Source organism: Ictalurus punctatus, chromosome 19, assembly GCF_001660625.3.
Source record: "Ictalurus punctatus breed USDA103 chromosome 19, Coco_2.0, whole genome shotgun sequence".
In the NCBI taxonomy this organism is placed as follows: Eukaryota; Metazoa; Chordata; class Actinopteri; order Siluriformes; family Ictaluridae; genus Ictalurus; species Ictalurus punctatus.
The window spans coordinates 26,385,820-26,400,549 of NC_030434.2; the positions used below are offsets into that span (position 1 = coordinate 26,385,820).

Sequence of the window (14,730 nt, forward strand, 5' to 3'; positions counted from 1 at the left end):
CTGCAATCCCCTGGTGTCCCTGTCCTCGAGTGCCCAGTGGTCCCCTGGAGGTTTGGGACAGAGCCCGAGAGCTAATGAGTGATTGGCTTACTGATGAACATTCAACCGGAGCTGATAAGAATTTAAATGATGTTTAAATGGGAAGATATTAAATCAGAAATTCACATGAAACAACATGATGAATCTTGAAAGTCCTGTGGTTCTAAAAGCCTCTTGTCTTTGCTCAGAGTGAAGATTTCCCAAGCGATCGTCAACTCCAAACACAAGCATCAAAAGAAAACACCCAGAAGAACCAGTGTCATTTCCTTGTGTTGGTTTTCCCATCAGCTCAGTAATCTCCATCTGTCTGCCTGTCTGTCTGTCTGTCTGCGTGTCTGTCTGTCAGTCTGTCTCTCTCTCTCTCGCGTGAGAGAAGGGAAATATCGAGTGTTGTCTTGGATGTCATGCTAAGTAGTAACAGTTTAAATCCAGGACAGAGGTCAGAAGTTGATAATTAAATCCTGCTGATGTGGATGTACACCACAGCACTGTTAAATTCTGGACTGTGATTGATCAGAAGGTGTTGATTAATTCTCTATAACAGCGGCTCTGACAGTAGCGTAGGTTTATATTAATGAGCTCGTTCTAATACCTTATCGTTTCTATAGTAACGGCTCGCTCACAAGGACATGAACGGATTTAAAAACGTGTGTACTGTAATTGCTGAAGTTTTCTGTAAAGAGATGTTTACATAACATTTATGGAAGGAGTCTCCAGTGTCAGTGCTTTGTATGTTTTCCGACATCTTCAGGAGAGCGGACCACTTCTGTGCGGTTTCTCGGAAACAAAAGACAACAAAAGTGGCATTTTTTTGTCTTATTAACTTCAAGAACGAGAATAAAGAGAGGGCTGGTGATGGAATGAATGTTTATAGCTGCTATAATGTAAGTGACAACAGGAACTAATTTGATTGAAGGCTGTTTCACTTTAAATGTAGCTATAAATGGACAAAAAGCATGTCATTTTTTAAACCGCGCTGGTGTACACACTCGGGGACGTGCTGTTATTGGAAAATAATCATCTTCAGGGTGGTAACAGTAATTTTGCTTCATCACACCACTCCATCATTGATTACTTTCCAATAAAAACACATCCTATTGTGTTTTATTCTTTACACATTGGCCATGCCCCCTGACTTCAGACAAGCTAACTAGCTTAGTAATTCAGTGTAAATAGTGCATAAAACTTGTCATGAATATTATGCCCACTTCATTTAATTTAACAACACTTCACATGAATCCTGTATTAATGATGCATTATCATTTTTATTATCTGGTTATATAGCATAATTAATATTGACATAAGCATGCACGAATGCTCATGTATAGTCATCATAGTTAAATGCATAACCGTCAGGCTACATAACACATTATAACATCTGCAGCTACTGCACTGATTGGGATTGAAAATGACAAGTCGTAGGAAAAATCTAGGAGCGTTTTAACTTTTTAGTGCCCCGGGATATTTATTTTTACTCCACAATCTGAATTTACAGTATAAATTCATTTAAATGCAGAGTTTCCACTTTCACGTGGCACAAAAACATCCAGGTTATGAGAGTGAGAAAGGTTATAAACTTTTATTAGACTCTAAGCTGTTTTGAGACGTTCTGATCCCGAGTTTTCAAACTACCTCCTATCACAGCCTGGAAATCTTCCAAATAACCAGAGCACTCTCCTAAACTCAAAATGAAAAATGAGAATGTGAATCGGGGTTATCGATGAACTCTGCGGCGGACTGTAGGAGAGAAGAAGGAGAAAGAACGAGAGAGTGTTTATTTTCCTCTGTCGCTTTGATGCACAGATTAAAAGCTATTGCTTCTGCCTGACAGGTGTGGAAATGGGAAAAAAAACAAAAAACAAAATGTGGACGGGCGATTTATTCACTCGCATATGAAAAGTTTGGCGTCTTATAAATGACTGTGAACCACAGTGCCACAACAGATAATGCTGAGATTGAGAGCCTGAGGGATGATAACACAGAGCAGAGCACGTAGTGCTATACTGGTGGTGTTAGGCTGTCGTCACGCTCATGTCCAAGACAAATATCGCTTGCTGAATAATATCTTTATATCTAGTATAGATTTCTAGCATACTAGAATCCACAACATGACAGAAACCAACATGGCTGGATCACTGTTCCACTGGACATTCACACTCTGTGACTTAAATTGATGCTAAACGAATGCTGCCCCATTGTAGCTAAAGCTCTTTAACTTGCTAGTTAATGAGGTTAAGTTGACCGCTAGCTAGCTATGACAGGGACTGCAGTCTGGTTGTTCATAGATTATTGATGGAAATTCCGGGTTGATTGGTAACAGTGCCATTGGAATCAGGAACCCTGTTCTGATTGGTTAGAGTAGAGCTTTGATTGGTGCTAGCTACGTTAAACTGTATTCTTAATCTTGTATTATTTTACTGCTTACCCAGCACCGTTTGGGGTGTTTCCACATGATGTTGCGGCAGTCAGGTGGTACAAGTCAAGCTCTCAGAAAATTCCAAGTTGTAATTACGAGTTCTACGAGGACGTAAACGCTTTTTACAAGTCAGAATCTTGTAATTACGGTAATTATGGTAATTACGGCATGGCATGAACACAGCTAATGGTGTAGAGGGTTTCAGGGTGCATTTAGAAGGGAACTGCAGTATGATTGTTTACAGTGTCATGTGGGGCAGGAGCTGTGGCCTGATTGGTTACAGCTTTATTGTGGGCCGGAACTACAGTGTGATTAGTTAGTGTCGTACTGTTGTCCAACTGATTATATTGGATTTTGAAGCAGGAACTGTGGTCTGATTGGTTACAGTAGTATTGGGGTCTGAAACTGTTCCCATTGATTATACAATGGCGTTAGGGGTTGGATTGTGGTCTGTGGTCTGATTGGTCACAGTGGAGTGGGGCAGGTACTTATGGTCTACAGAGACTGTACATAAATTTAATTTAAGAGTCAAAGACTTACAATTATTTGGTCCCATCAGAGATTTTGGGGGTGGTCATATTGTGCTTAATAAACAGACATGTAGTGGCCTTTGGGGAAGCAGATCCACCCTTTATAACTCAGTGAAATAAAATCAGTCCCTGTGGTAATGGACTTAGATTTTTGGACATTGTCGGCAGTGTGTAATGTGTCCAGTTGTTTTCTATTCATCAGGCTTATCATTGTTGTCCCCAGACATCAGTACATTCAGAGTGTGTTGTGTTTAACACTGGCTCTGGTTACTCTAAAGCTCCTGATGTGGTGATTGGCTGGCGTCCAGAGTATCCAGCTGCTTTGGCATGCAAGCAAATCCCAAAGAATGTGGAGCTTTAGGAGTGCTTATCAATGGAGCACTGAGCTGTGTACCAGCCAAGACTCCTGAAACAAACGGTGTGAAATTGGTGGCCATTCGACACCGGTTCCCGTCTCCGTTGCCAGCTAATCAGTGGTGTGTGCGAGTGTGTGAAGGCCAAACATGATTCAGCACCAGGTTCTCCTTTCATAACCAGCCATGGCACTTATCCTTCTTTCCCAATTTCCTTCCTTTAGTTTGTTCCCTCTTATTGTTTCTTTATGTCTGTCAGACCAGCTCTGTAAGATTGGCCACGTTTAAATCATCTAAGTTCTGTATACACTTCCTCAGTCCTTTTGAGGATCCAAAATTCAGTGTGTACCAAGAGCGGTCTCAATTTCATCAGCTCTCCATAACTGATGAAACTTCATATGAAACTGAAATCTAAAACACATCGTTAGCACCAGTTATTTCATCATTGGAAAGTACTGACATGAGAAAACACCAGTATACGAGCCCGAGTTTAAATGATAATTCTCAGGATTTCCTCTAGGTTAATTACTCATACTGTGTATTAATAAATATATGAACTAATGTGATGCTTGGATTCTTCATCTTGTTTGCTATCTACTCTCTTATTTTCACCTAAGTGTCTGAGATAACTGAAAGTCATTCCTGTTGGAGATTTCTTTCATATTTGTACTATTAATTCCATAGTAGTTGCTGAACAACTGAATAATAAACAGACATTTTAAAGAGATCAAGTTAGAGCCAGTACATTCATGGGTCTACAAAAGGCATCATCAATTTTATATTTATGGCATTAGGAAGATGCTTTTATCCAGAGCAATTGTTATCTATTTTTTTAACACATCTGAGGGTAAAGGGCCTTGGCAGGTTGGTGATAATGGGATTTGAACTAATGACCTTCCAATCAGGAGTCCACTGTCTTGACCACTTTACAGACTGACCACTTTGAAAACATTCAACAAGTAGAAGGCTTGTATAGGGATGACCTGCAAGTCAGAGTCATGTATTCACTGATATTATAACAAAAATAGCCATGTAATGATTTCTTGCTGGCTTTGACACATCGTGACTTTCTTCCATTTAACAATTAGCGAAACGGACAGCCGAGACCCAGATATGTCTGCTGGTATGTCAAACAGTTTCTCTGCTTGGACTTTGATCAGTATTTGTGCAAAGAGAAAGTGGCGTCTTGGAAAGCATTCAGAAAGTGATTCTCTTTTGCACTGAGAAAGTGATCAGGAAGTGTTTAGCTATACCCTGAATCATGTTCAGATGGCTGACATGCTAACCATGAATGCTGGAACACCATGGGTTGGAGAGAATTAGGACAGAAAGCTTTACGGAAGTATTTTTTTTTTTTTTGGGGGGGGGGGGGGTGTAAATGGGCAATTATTTCTGTTGGACTTCTTTGGAGAGTGTGTCAGGACACAGTTGCATAAACTCAGTATTGCTTTTATTTGGGAGAATCTAAGAATGCAAAAAAATAGGAACCAACATAGATAACAAGGCTCAGACTTAGTGGTCCAAAGCTTGACTTTTGTGATAAATCTATAGAACACGGTATACATAGACAACCTAATGAAGGAATAACACAGAACAGATGAACACAATCAGGTAGTGAACGATTGACAGGACAGGGGCCGAGAAATGAACAGAAACCAAAACACAAGCACATGGTGTTCACTGAAATTGGAACCAGTGGGGGAAACCACGTCAGATATAACGTAACAAGATCTCGTTATGTAATACTTCTCAAGTCAATGTATTCTGGAAGTTCAGAGAGTCTCAAGTCTCTGTTTAAAAAAAAAAAAAGACAAACCAGATGATTTCCTCTTCAAAAAATGTCAAGTAGAACCACATTAGAAAGCTAAATTCATTAAATATCTAAAGAGCTCTTGAGGAAACTTTTGTTCTTGTGAGGGAGTACCTATTTAAATAATGCCCTTCAGCCATACAAAAATAGTTAAACATTAAAAAAAAAAAAAAAATGAGTGTAGGTCTATGAGGATCTCACTCAAGAACCCAGCATTGTGTTCTGGGATCTAAACTCAACCTACCGATTATTAATGCTTACTCTTTACAGCTATCAGTATCATGATTCATGACAGAACCTCTGTAAAGACTCGACTTCCATTTGATCAACGGCCAATGTGTGAAATATTACAGCTTTGTCCTCCAAGTCCACTCTCAGTTTAATGCAACGAGGATGAAACAAGGCCTTCTGATCTGTAAGTCAAGCTCAGGGTGAAGAATTCATGGTCAAAGTATACTTAGCTGATCCCTATTGTTCCCAAATCAAATATTTAAAGGCGAGACTCTTCAACAGATCTGTTGTTTATCTGTGGAAGAAAACCTGGTATGAAATATTGATCTCCGCGCAGCACGCATCTTCTGTGGGCATTGTGAAGAGTGTGCTGATACTTCAGACTCGTCGCTGTCGTTTATCCTCAGCGCACGTCTGAGGTGTCAGACAGACAGCCAGAAAGAGAGAGAGAGACAGATTGTCTGCATCACACTTTTTTTTATTGAATTTTCTCATTATGCATCTTCAATTAATCTTGGAGATAAATGTACCATCCTTGTGTCCTCCAACACGAGGCAAAAGCTCTGGCAAGTTTCATGAACACACACTGATAAGCTTCTACATTGAGTGTGTGTATGTGTGTGTGTGTGTGTGTGTGTGTGTGTGTTTTACAGAGGGATGCCTGCTGAGCCTTTTAAGAGAGAAATGGAAGACAAACGAGAACAGCTAGCTGTCGTTTATTGTTTTGAGTCAATCCATCTCTAAATCCCTTTTTTTTTTCCTGTTTCAGCCACGAGTCATAAACACAGACATCATTTCACATCACAATCTGTTGGTCTGAAAACATTTTAAATATCATGGTGAAGGACAATTTCTTGCAAATGTGGGAAAAGTTCCTTGCAAAGGTCAAACCTCACTATGGAATAATAAAATATAAAGAGCAAAAAACAAATAGGTTTAAATTAGGGTCCATTTGAGAAGTGTCTACCTGCAGGCTTGGGCATGTCTCTGAGTGAGAAAGGTGGGCATGTGTAAGTGAGACAAAAGGGCGGGACTTTGAGATGGACAGCAATCGTGTTTCTTGACAAGGATTAATTGACGAGTACTTAAATGGACAGATGGGTGTGACTTTTTGTGAGACAGATGGGTGTGTATGTGTAAGACATAAGTGGGTGGCTTTGAGTGGGACAGATGGGCGTGTCTTTAAGAGAGACAGATATTTGTGACTTTAAGTGGGATAGATGGGCGTGACTTTAAGAGAGACAGATGGGTATGTCTTTGAGTGAAACAGATGGGAGTGTCTTTGGGTGGGAGAAATGGGCGTGTCCTTAAGAGACAGATGTTTGTGTCTTTGAGTGGGAGAGATGGGTGTGGCTTTGAGTGAGACAGAAATTTGTGTTGTTGAGTGTGACAAATGGGTGTGTCTGTGTGAGACAGATGGGGGTGTCTTTGTGTGAGACAGATAGGGTGCCTGTGTGAGACAGATGTTTGTGCTTTTAAGTGGGACAAATGGGTGTGTCTGTGTGAGACAGTTTGGGTGTCTCTGAAAGAGACAGATGGTTGTGGCTTTGAATGGGACAGATGGGAGTGTCCGAGTGAGAAAAATGGGGGTGTCTTTGGGTAAGACAGATGGGCATGTCCTTAAGAGAGACAGATGTTTGTGGCTTTGAATGGGACAGATGGGTGTGTCTTTGAGTGGGACATATGGGTGTAGCTTTGAGTGAGACAGAAATTTGTGTTTTTGAGCGGGACAAATGGGTGTGTGTGTGAGACAGTTGGGGTGTCTTTGAAAGAGACAGATGGGTTTGGCTTTGAGTGAGACAGATGTATGTGGCTTTGAGTGGGACAGATGGGTGTGTCTTTGAGTGGAACAGATGGGTGTGGTTTTGAGTGAGACAGATGGGGTGTCTGTGTGAGAAAGATGGGAGTGTCTTTGAGTGGGACAGATGTTTGTGTCTTTGAGTTATACAGATGGGTGTGTTTTAAGGAGAGACAGGTGGGTGTGTCTTTGTAAGACAGATCGGTGTTTCTCAAACTGGAAAAAATGGGCATGTCTGTGTGTGAGACTGATGGGCGTGTCTCTGACTGGGACAGACGGGTGTTGTTTTTGAAAGGGGGAGATGGATGTGTCTTTTATTCTCCTCATTTCTCTCTCCATTTTTTTTGTCTCTCTTAGTTGCTGTCTGTGTTTCACTTTCTCCCTGTCTATCTTTTTACTTTCCTGCCTCTAGAAACACATCTGTCTTTTGTCTCTGTTTATTTGCGTGCTTGCCTCAGCGCTGAAAGATCTCTGCAGTTCTTCATCATCTTCAGTCTGTGAGGAGGAGGAAGAGTAAACACGCTGTTCTCGTCTTCATCTCAGTAATCCTGTTTACACATAGGACCATCACACACCATCTCTGGAGGACAACACAATCTGTCTCGGGTTCACCGGGGAACCCACACCGTCCACCTTCAGTTCATTCTCATTTTCACGCAGGTCCTCTATATCCCCTGACCTCAAATGCAGTCGAACAGCCGAGACATGATTGGTGTCCAATGTTTGTTGGTCTGGTTTGCATTGTAACTATGAGGCTAAAGTAGTAAACATGAAATGAACGTGTAACCATGCCTGGTTCTTCAGTAATGTCACACACACTTGCCTGTAGTCTTTAAACATTAAAGTCATTACTAGTTATTACTGGTTATTACTTCTATGTGGGTGTGAACGGACAGATATGAAGCTCAACAGAGCTTTAACTGTTTAAAGATAATTTAGTTTCTGTGTTTGAATTACACATTATCTTAGCGGAATTATAAAACCAAAAACATTGTTAAACAGACAACAACTGACTTTCTTAAAGTCTTCCACAATCTGCAACTGAGGGAAATGAAAGTGTTTAGCTTCTGTATATCTTGATTCATTTTTGAGTAAATGTGTATCAGCAATTGTTAGTGGGTTTAGCTATGATTCTGGGGAATTTCTAGAATGTTCTCCGTCATTCACACTCTTCATCTGGTTCAGCATTTCTCTTACTGATGTTTATGTTATTTGGCTTTAAATTTGCAGTATGATGCATGCTGAATGTTGGTGTACAATGGAAAATGTTGGTGTTTGTTGATGTCTATTGGTGAAAGATGGTCTTTTATGGAGAATGTTGGTGTCTGTTGGTGAAAGTTGGTGTTTAGGTGTCTGAATATAAATGTTAATGATGATGAAAATTGCTGTTGGGGAATATTGGTGCTATATTAGAGAATATTAGTGTTTGAAAGAGAATGCTATATTATAGCTGTTGTAGTGCTATTAAATCTAAAGAGCTGGCCTTGGGCAAAGGGAGACGACTTCTCTAATATCACTAAATAATGAACAGAATGTGTTTATGTATGATGAGATGAACTGAACCTGGATCAAGGCCGATTACTGGGTGCCTAGAATTCAAACATACAGAAGGACAGTGTTAAATACTGAAGAGCGGTTCAGCTGGAGAACAGATGGAGACGATGAATGAGGCTCCTTTTGAGACGAAAGGTTTCTGTGATGTTGCGCGGGCGAGAGTCGTTTTGTGCTTTTAATTGGCTCAATGTGTAAAGCTCAAACTTAAACCTCCACTCAGAATTGCAAATCACCCACCACTTTGATGTCTTTGTTGAGACTTTATGACCGAGGTAAAATAAAAGCTGTGTCTCAAAGATGGCAAGTTTTCTTGTTAGTATTCACTCCAATAAGTTAAGTTGGTTAAACTTAAAAGACCACATGGTTAGAGCTACTGCAACACAAATTGTAAAGTAGAAAGTAAAAAGACGTAACTTTACTAATTGGCCAATTAGCATACGGGATTAGCACTGTACTTAAATGAACACACTCAGTGAAATCCTGAGGACACAGGCACACTAAAATATCTGACTTCTAGATCTATGTTCCAGATTAGGTAGCTTTAATGTCACACTATATTTTTGAACACACTTGCCTGAAACTTACATTTATAATGTAATAACCTGACATATGCTCAGAGTGCATTATGGGTAATAACTGAGAATAATTCTGTATGAACGCCATAAAAGACATCACGATTCTGTGTGTTCTAGCATTTGGGATGTTTTCTAAAATGGCCGACCTTCTAATCAGAACACTAACTAGACATGAAGTCTTGGGTTTGGAATGGAGCCAAATCTTATTCTCACACATCTTTTGCTGGTAGCTCTACCGCAATGCAAAACCTCCAAGAGAAAAAGAAAGAACATATTCACAACAAGAGAGAAAAAAGACACAGAAGTGAAAGACAAGTGTAAATGAATGGATACAAATTGAGATTTGAAATGCCATGGTTCTAAAGGTGTGATTGCTCAATCCTGTTAAAGTGCAGCTTGTCATTCAAACATGTAAAATAACTTTCATGAGGAATCAGTCATCAGAGTTTATTATGTGGTTATTTCTATTCAGTTTAATGTGAACAGCAGAGGGAAAATGGGCCAAGAGCACCAAAAAAAGGCACTGACAAATCAGATAGCCATGGGCTCCATCCCAAACCACATTTATAGTCAAACTAAATAGTGGGCTAAACTAGAGTTTCAATAGTACTACAGTTCAATATGGTTATTGAGGTAAACTGGGAACTAGGGGACAGTGAACAATAAATATTGGACAATAGAAGCTTGCACAGTCATGCACATTTACATTACATTAGGAATTGATTGTGTGTGTGTGTGTGATTGTCTGAGAGAGAGAATTTATTTTTCATACCAAATTGTTGAGGCCCCCTGGCGACCCCTGGCGGCCCCCGCTATGAAAACCACGAGGCTAGATGACTGTATGGGCTAGAGGACAAAGGGGCTTGATTACTGTGGGGGATAAAGAAGTGTAGAGACTAGAGGACAGTAGGGGCTAGATGACTGTGTCGGCTAAAGGACAATGGGGACTAGAGGACATTGGGGGCTAGATCACTGTGCTGGCTTTCAAACAGTGGGGGGCTGATTACTGTGTGGGCTAGAGGACAGTACTGTGGGGGCTAGATTAAAGTGGGGGCTAGATTAAAGTGGGGGCTAGATTATTGTGGGGGTTATTGGACACTGGAGGATAGATAACTGTGGGGCTAGAGGACAGTGGGGTCTAGAATACTGGGGTAGGTTTAGGGATAAGTATAGGAACTAGAGGACAGTGGGGGCAAGAAAACAGTGAGGGCTAGATGAAACTGTGGGCTAGAGGGCACTGGGGCCTAGATTTCAGTGGGACTAGGGGCAAGATTACTGTGGGGGCTAGAGGACAGTGGGGGCTAGATTATTGTGGGGGCTTGAGGACAGTGGGTGCTTGATTACTGTGTGGGCTAGAGAAGTGTAGGGACTAAAGGACATTGGGGCCTAGAGAACAGTGTTGTGAGGGCTAGATTACTGTAGGGGTTAGAGGACAGTGTGGACTAGGTTATTGTGGTGGTTAGAGGCCTGTGAGGGATAGATTACTGTGGGAGCTAGAGGACAGTGAGGGCTAGATTAGAGTGGGGGCTAGAGAAGTGTAGGAACTAGAGGACAGTGGGGGAAAGAAGACAGTAAGAATCTAGATGACACTGGGCTAGAGGGCACTAGGGACTAGAGGACAGTGGGGACAAGAGGACAGTGGGGGCTTGAGGACAGTGGGGACTAGAGGACAGTGGGGACTAGAGGACAGTGGGGGCTTGCTTACTATGTGGCTAGAGGACAATGGGGCCTAGAGTAGTGTTGGGACTAGAGGACAGTGGGGCCTAGAGAACAGTACTGTGGTGGCTAGAGGATAGTGGGGGCTAGATTACTGTGTGGGCTAGAGGACAGTGGGGACTAGAGGACAATGGGGGTTAGAGAAGTGTAGGGACTAGAGGACAGTGGGGCCTAGAGAAAAGTACTGTGGGGGCTAGAAGACAGTGGGGGCTAGGGGACATTGGGGACTAGATTAATGTGGGAGCTAGAGGACAGTGGAGGCTAAGGGACAGTGCGGGCTAGATTACTGTGGTGGCTAGAGGACAGTGGGGGCTAGATTACCGTGGGCTAAAGGGCACTGGGGACTGGAAGACAGTGGGGAGTAGATGACAGTGGGGGCTAGAGAGTGTAGGAACTAGAGGACAGTGGGGCCTAGAGAACAGTATTGTGGGGGCTAGAGGACAATGGGGGCTAGATTACTGTGGGGGTTAGAGGATAGTTGGGGCTAGGTTATTGTGGGGGCTAGAGGCCAGTAAGGCCCAGATTAATGTGAGGGTGGGAGGAAAGTGGGGGATAGATTATCATGAGGGCTAGATTACTGTGGGAGCTAGAGGACAATGGGGGCTAAACGATTGGGGTGTAGGCCAGTAAGGGCTTGATTACTTTGGGGTCTAGAGGACAGTGGGGGATAGATAACTGTGTGGGCTAGAGGGCACTGGGGACTAGAGGACAGTGGGGAATAGAAGACAGTGGGAACTAGAGAAGTGTAGGGACTAGAGGACAGTGGGGCCTAGAGAACAGTACTGTGGGGGCTAGAGGACAGTGGGGGCTAGATTACTGTGGGGACTAGATTATTATGGTGGCTGGAGGCCAGTGAGGGCTAGATTACTGTGGGAGCTAGAGGACAGTGGGGGGTAGAGGACAGTGGAGTCTACATTACAATGGTGGCTAGAGGACAGTGGGGGCCAGATTACTGTGTGGGCTAGAGGACCATGGGGACTAGAGAAGTGTAGGGACTAGAGGACAATGGGGCCTAGAGAAGTGTAGGGACTAGAAGACAGTGGGGCCTAGAGAACAGTACTGTGGGGGCTAGAGGACAGTGAGGGCTGAGTTACTGTGGGGGTTAGAGGACATTGGGGACTAGGTTATTGTGGGGGCTAGAGAAGTGTAGGGACTAGAGGACAGTGGAGGTTCAACAAATGTGGGAACTAATGGACAGTGAGGATTGAAGATGATCATGGGGAGTAGAGGACAGTGGAAACGAGTAGATTATGGAACAGAGGGGAATAGAGGACAATGAGGGCAAAAATACGAGTTAATTAAAGAACACTGGGGAAAAGTGGGCAGTGAGGATTAGAGGACAGTAGGAGCTAGTGAACCATGATGACTAGGGAACAATGGAACTAAGGGAGAGTGGGGAATAGATGCCAGTGGAAACTAGAGGCCATTGGAGACTAGAGGACAGTGGAGACTAGAGTAGAGTGGAGACCAGAGGTCAGTGACAACTAGAGGTCAGTGGAGACTGGAGGCCAGTGGAAACCAGAGGCAAGTGGAGACTAGAGGAGAGTGGAGACCAGAGGCCAGGGGAGACTAGAGACCAGTGGAGACTAAATGACAGTGGAGAGTAGAGGTCAGTAGAGACTAGAGGCCAGTGAAACCTAGAGGCCAGTGGAGACTAAAGGGCAGTGGAAACTAGAAGATAGTGGAGACTAGAGGCCTAGTGGAGAGTACAGAACACTGGAGAGTCGAGGATAGTTATACTAAAAGCACAGTGGAGACTAGAGGACAGTGGAGAGTAGAGGCCTATTGGAGACTAGAGGACGGTGGAGAGTAGAGGCCTATTGGAGACTAGAGGACAGTGGAGACTAAAATCCTATTGGAGAGTAGAGGCCTAGTGGAGAGTAGAGGACAGTTATACTAAAGCACAGTGGAGAGTACAGGACAGTGGAGAGTAGAGGAAGTGGAGACTAGAGGAAAATCAGGACAAGAACATTGCAAAGACAACAGGACAGTGGAGAAAGCTTTCTCTTTTTTCACTTGTCTTCTAGTTCTCTCTCTCTCTTTCATGTTAGAAAATAAGAATAGTTTCCTTACAGCAAACACATGGAGTGAAGTTGAGCTTGGGGTAAGAGTGTGTGTGTGTGTGTGTGTGTGTGTGTGTATACACACAAAACGGGTATGTAAATATACAGTAATTTTGTTGGTTACATATATAATTCACACTGGAATATACACTAATACACTGTAATGTAGAATAATAAACTGACACACATTAATATACACTGTAACACACACTAATACACTAACTCACTAGCACACTAACTCACTAATACACAATAACACACAGATTCACACTAAAGCTCAATTGTTCTGCAGGACTGAGAGTTTCTATGCTAAATTGTGTCAAAACACTTTCTCATATTTGAAGTGAACATGCATAGATCTCAGCGCTAAAGCGAGGCACATGTCAGATGCTGAAAGATATACAATCACACACACACACACACACACTGGAGAAGGACAGTGTACTGAAAATCGCTGCATGAGGAGTGTTTGTTACTGTGCAATTTAACAAGGTTAAGCTGACTCATTGCAGCACTCACGTTCTCCTATTGTCTCTGCAAGTTCTCTCTGTCTCTCTCTCTCTCTCACACACACACACAGAAACACAGTACATAAGAGCAAAGGATGAAGGCCACAAGATGGAGGCGGACATTATTCCTCTTTGGTAATTTCTGTGTGTGGTGTTGGTATCAGAATAGAACATGTAAAAATGTTTAAAAACCTTTCCAGCTTTCCAGTCAGAAGAGCTAAAACAACTCATTAGTCCAGCAACCCATTGTTGGACATAATGTTTAGGCTACAGTAAAACAAAGACCATCCTTCTCAGAAGACATCTCGCTCTCTCTAAGCTCCATATTTTGGAGAAATTTCAGAGCTTTCATCCTTCATGATGTAGGAAATACTATAATTCTTTAGCATGAAAGTTTTCAGCAGACCTGGCCAAGCAAAAAAAAAAATCCATCGGTCTGACTGAAGAGTCCTTTATAAATGGAAGTGACTCACCCACCTGCGCTAACAGTCTGAATTTCATTTTTTGCCTAGTTTGCCAGAGACCAGAAAATACTCGGTAAGAGGCTTGGCTAACATTAGCTATTCGTTACAATTGTTAACTTGTCACTGTTATGGTAACCATAGTAACACTGACACTAAATGTATGAACTATAAGTGCAACTAAAGTCATAGTAGTGTTCATCTGTGTGTGAAAGAGAAGAAATACATGAAGAGATGCAGTACTCATCAATGACCTGGGCATGCTAATGTACCCTCGGCTAAGATGATAACGTGGAGCAGAATTTGACATTTTCCATGTGCTACGTTCTTACTCTGGGGAAAAGCGACAGCCAGAGAGAGAGAGAGAGAGAGAGAGAGAGAGAGAGATGCAGTGTCAGCTTTCTACAGCCATAATCCCATAAGCCATCATATTTTGAATGATGGATTCAAACTAGCCGAGTCCATTTTTGTCACATTTTATTTTCCATCCCTGCCATCAGATGGCGCCTGAGCATGAGGAAGCGACTCCTGACCTCCATTTCCATTAAGAATGTTTATACAGGGATAACGAATAAGAAAGATTGGGCTTTTTTGATATAAAATCTTCAGAGATGGCGTGGGAATAGAAGAGAACATTGCTAACTTGGGAACATAACAGCAGGGACAACAATTGAG

The 14,730-nt window shown here is 42.3% G+C and overlaps 1 protein-coding gene across 1 annotated transcript in view; it reads right to left on the reverse strand.

Moving 5' to 3' along the window:
* syt1a (synaptotagmin Ia) overlaps nt 1–14,730 on the reverse strand; it is a 165,049-nt gene that overhangs the window by 130,083 nt on the left and 20,236 nt on the right. The gene's annotated exons all lie outside the window — the stretch shown is intronic.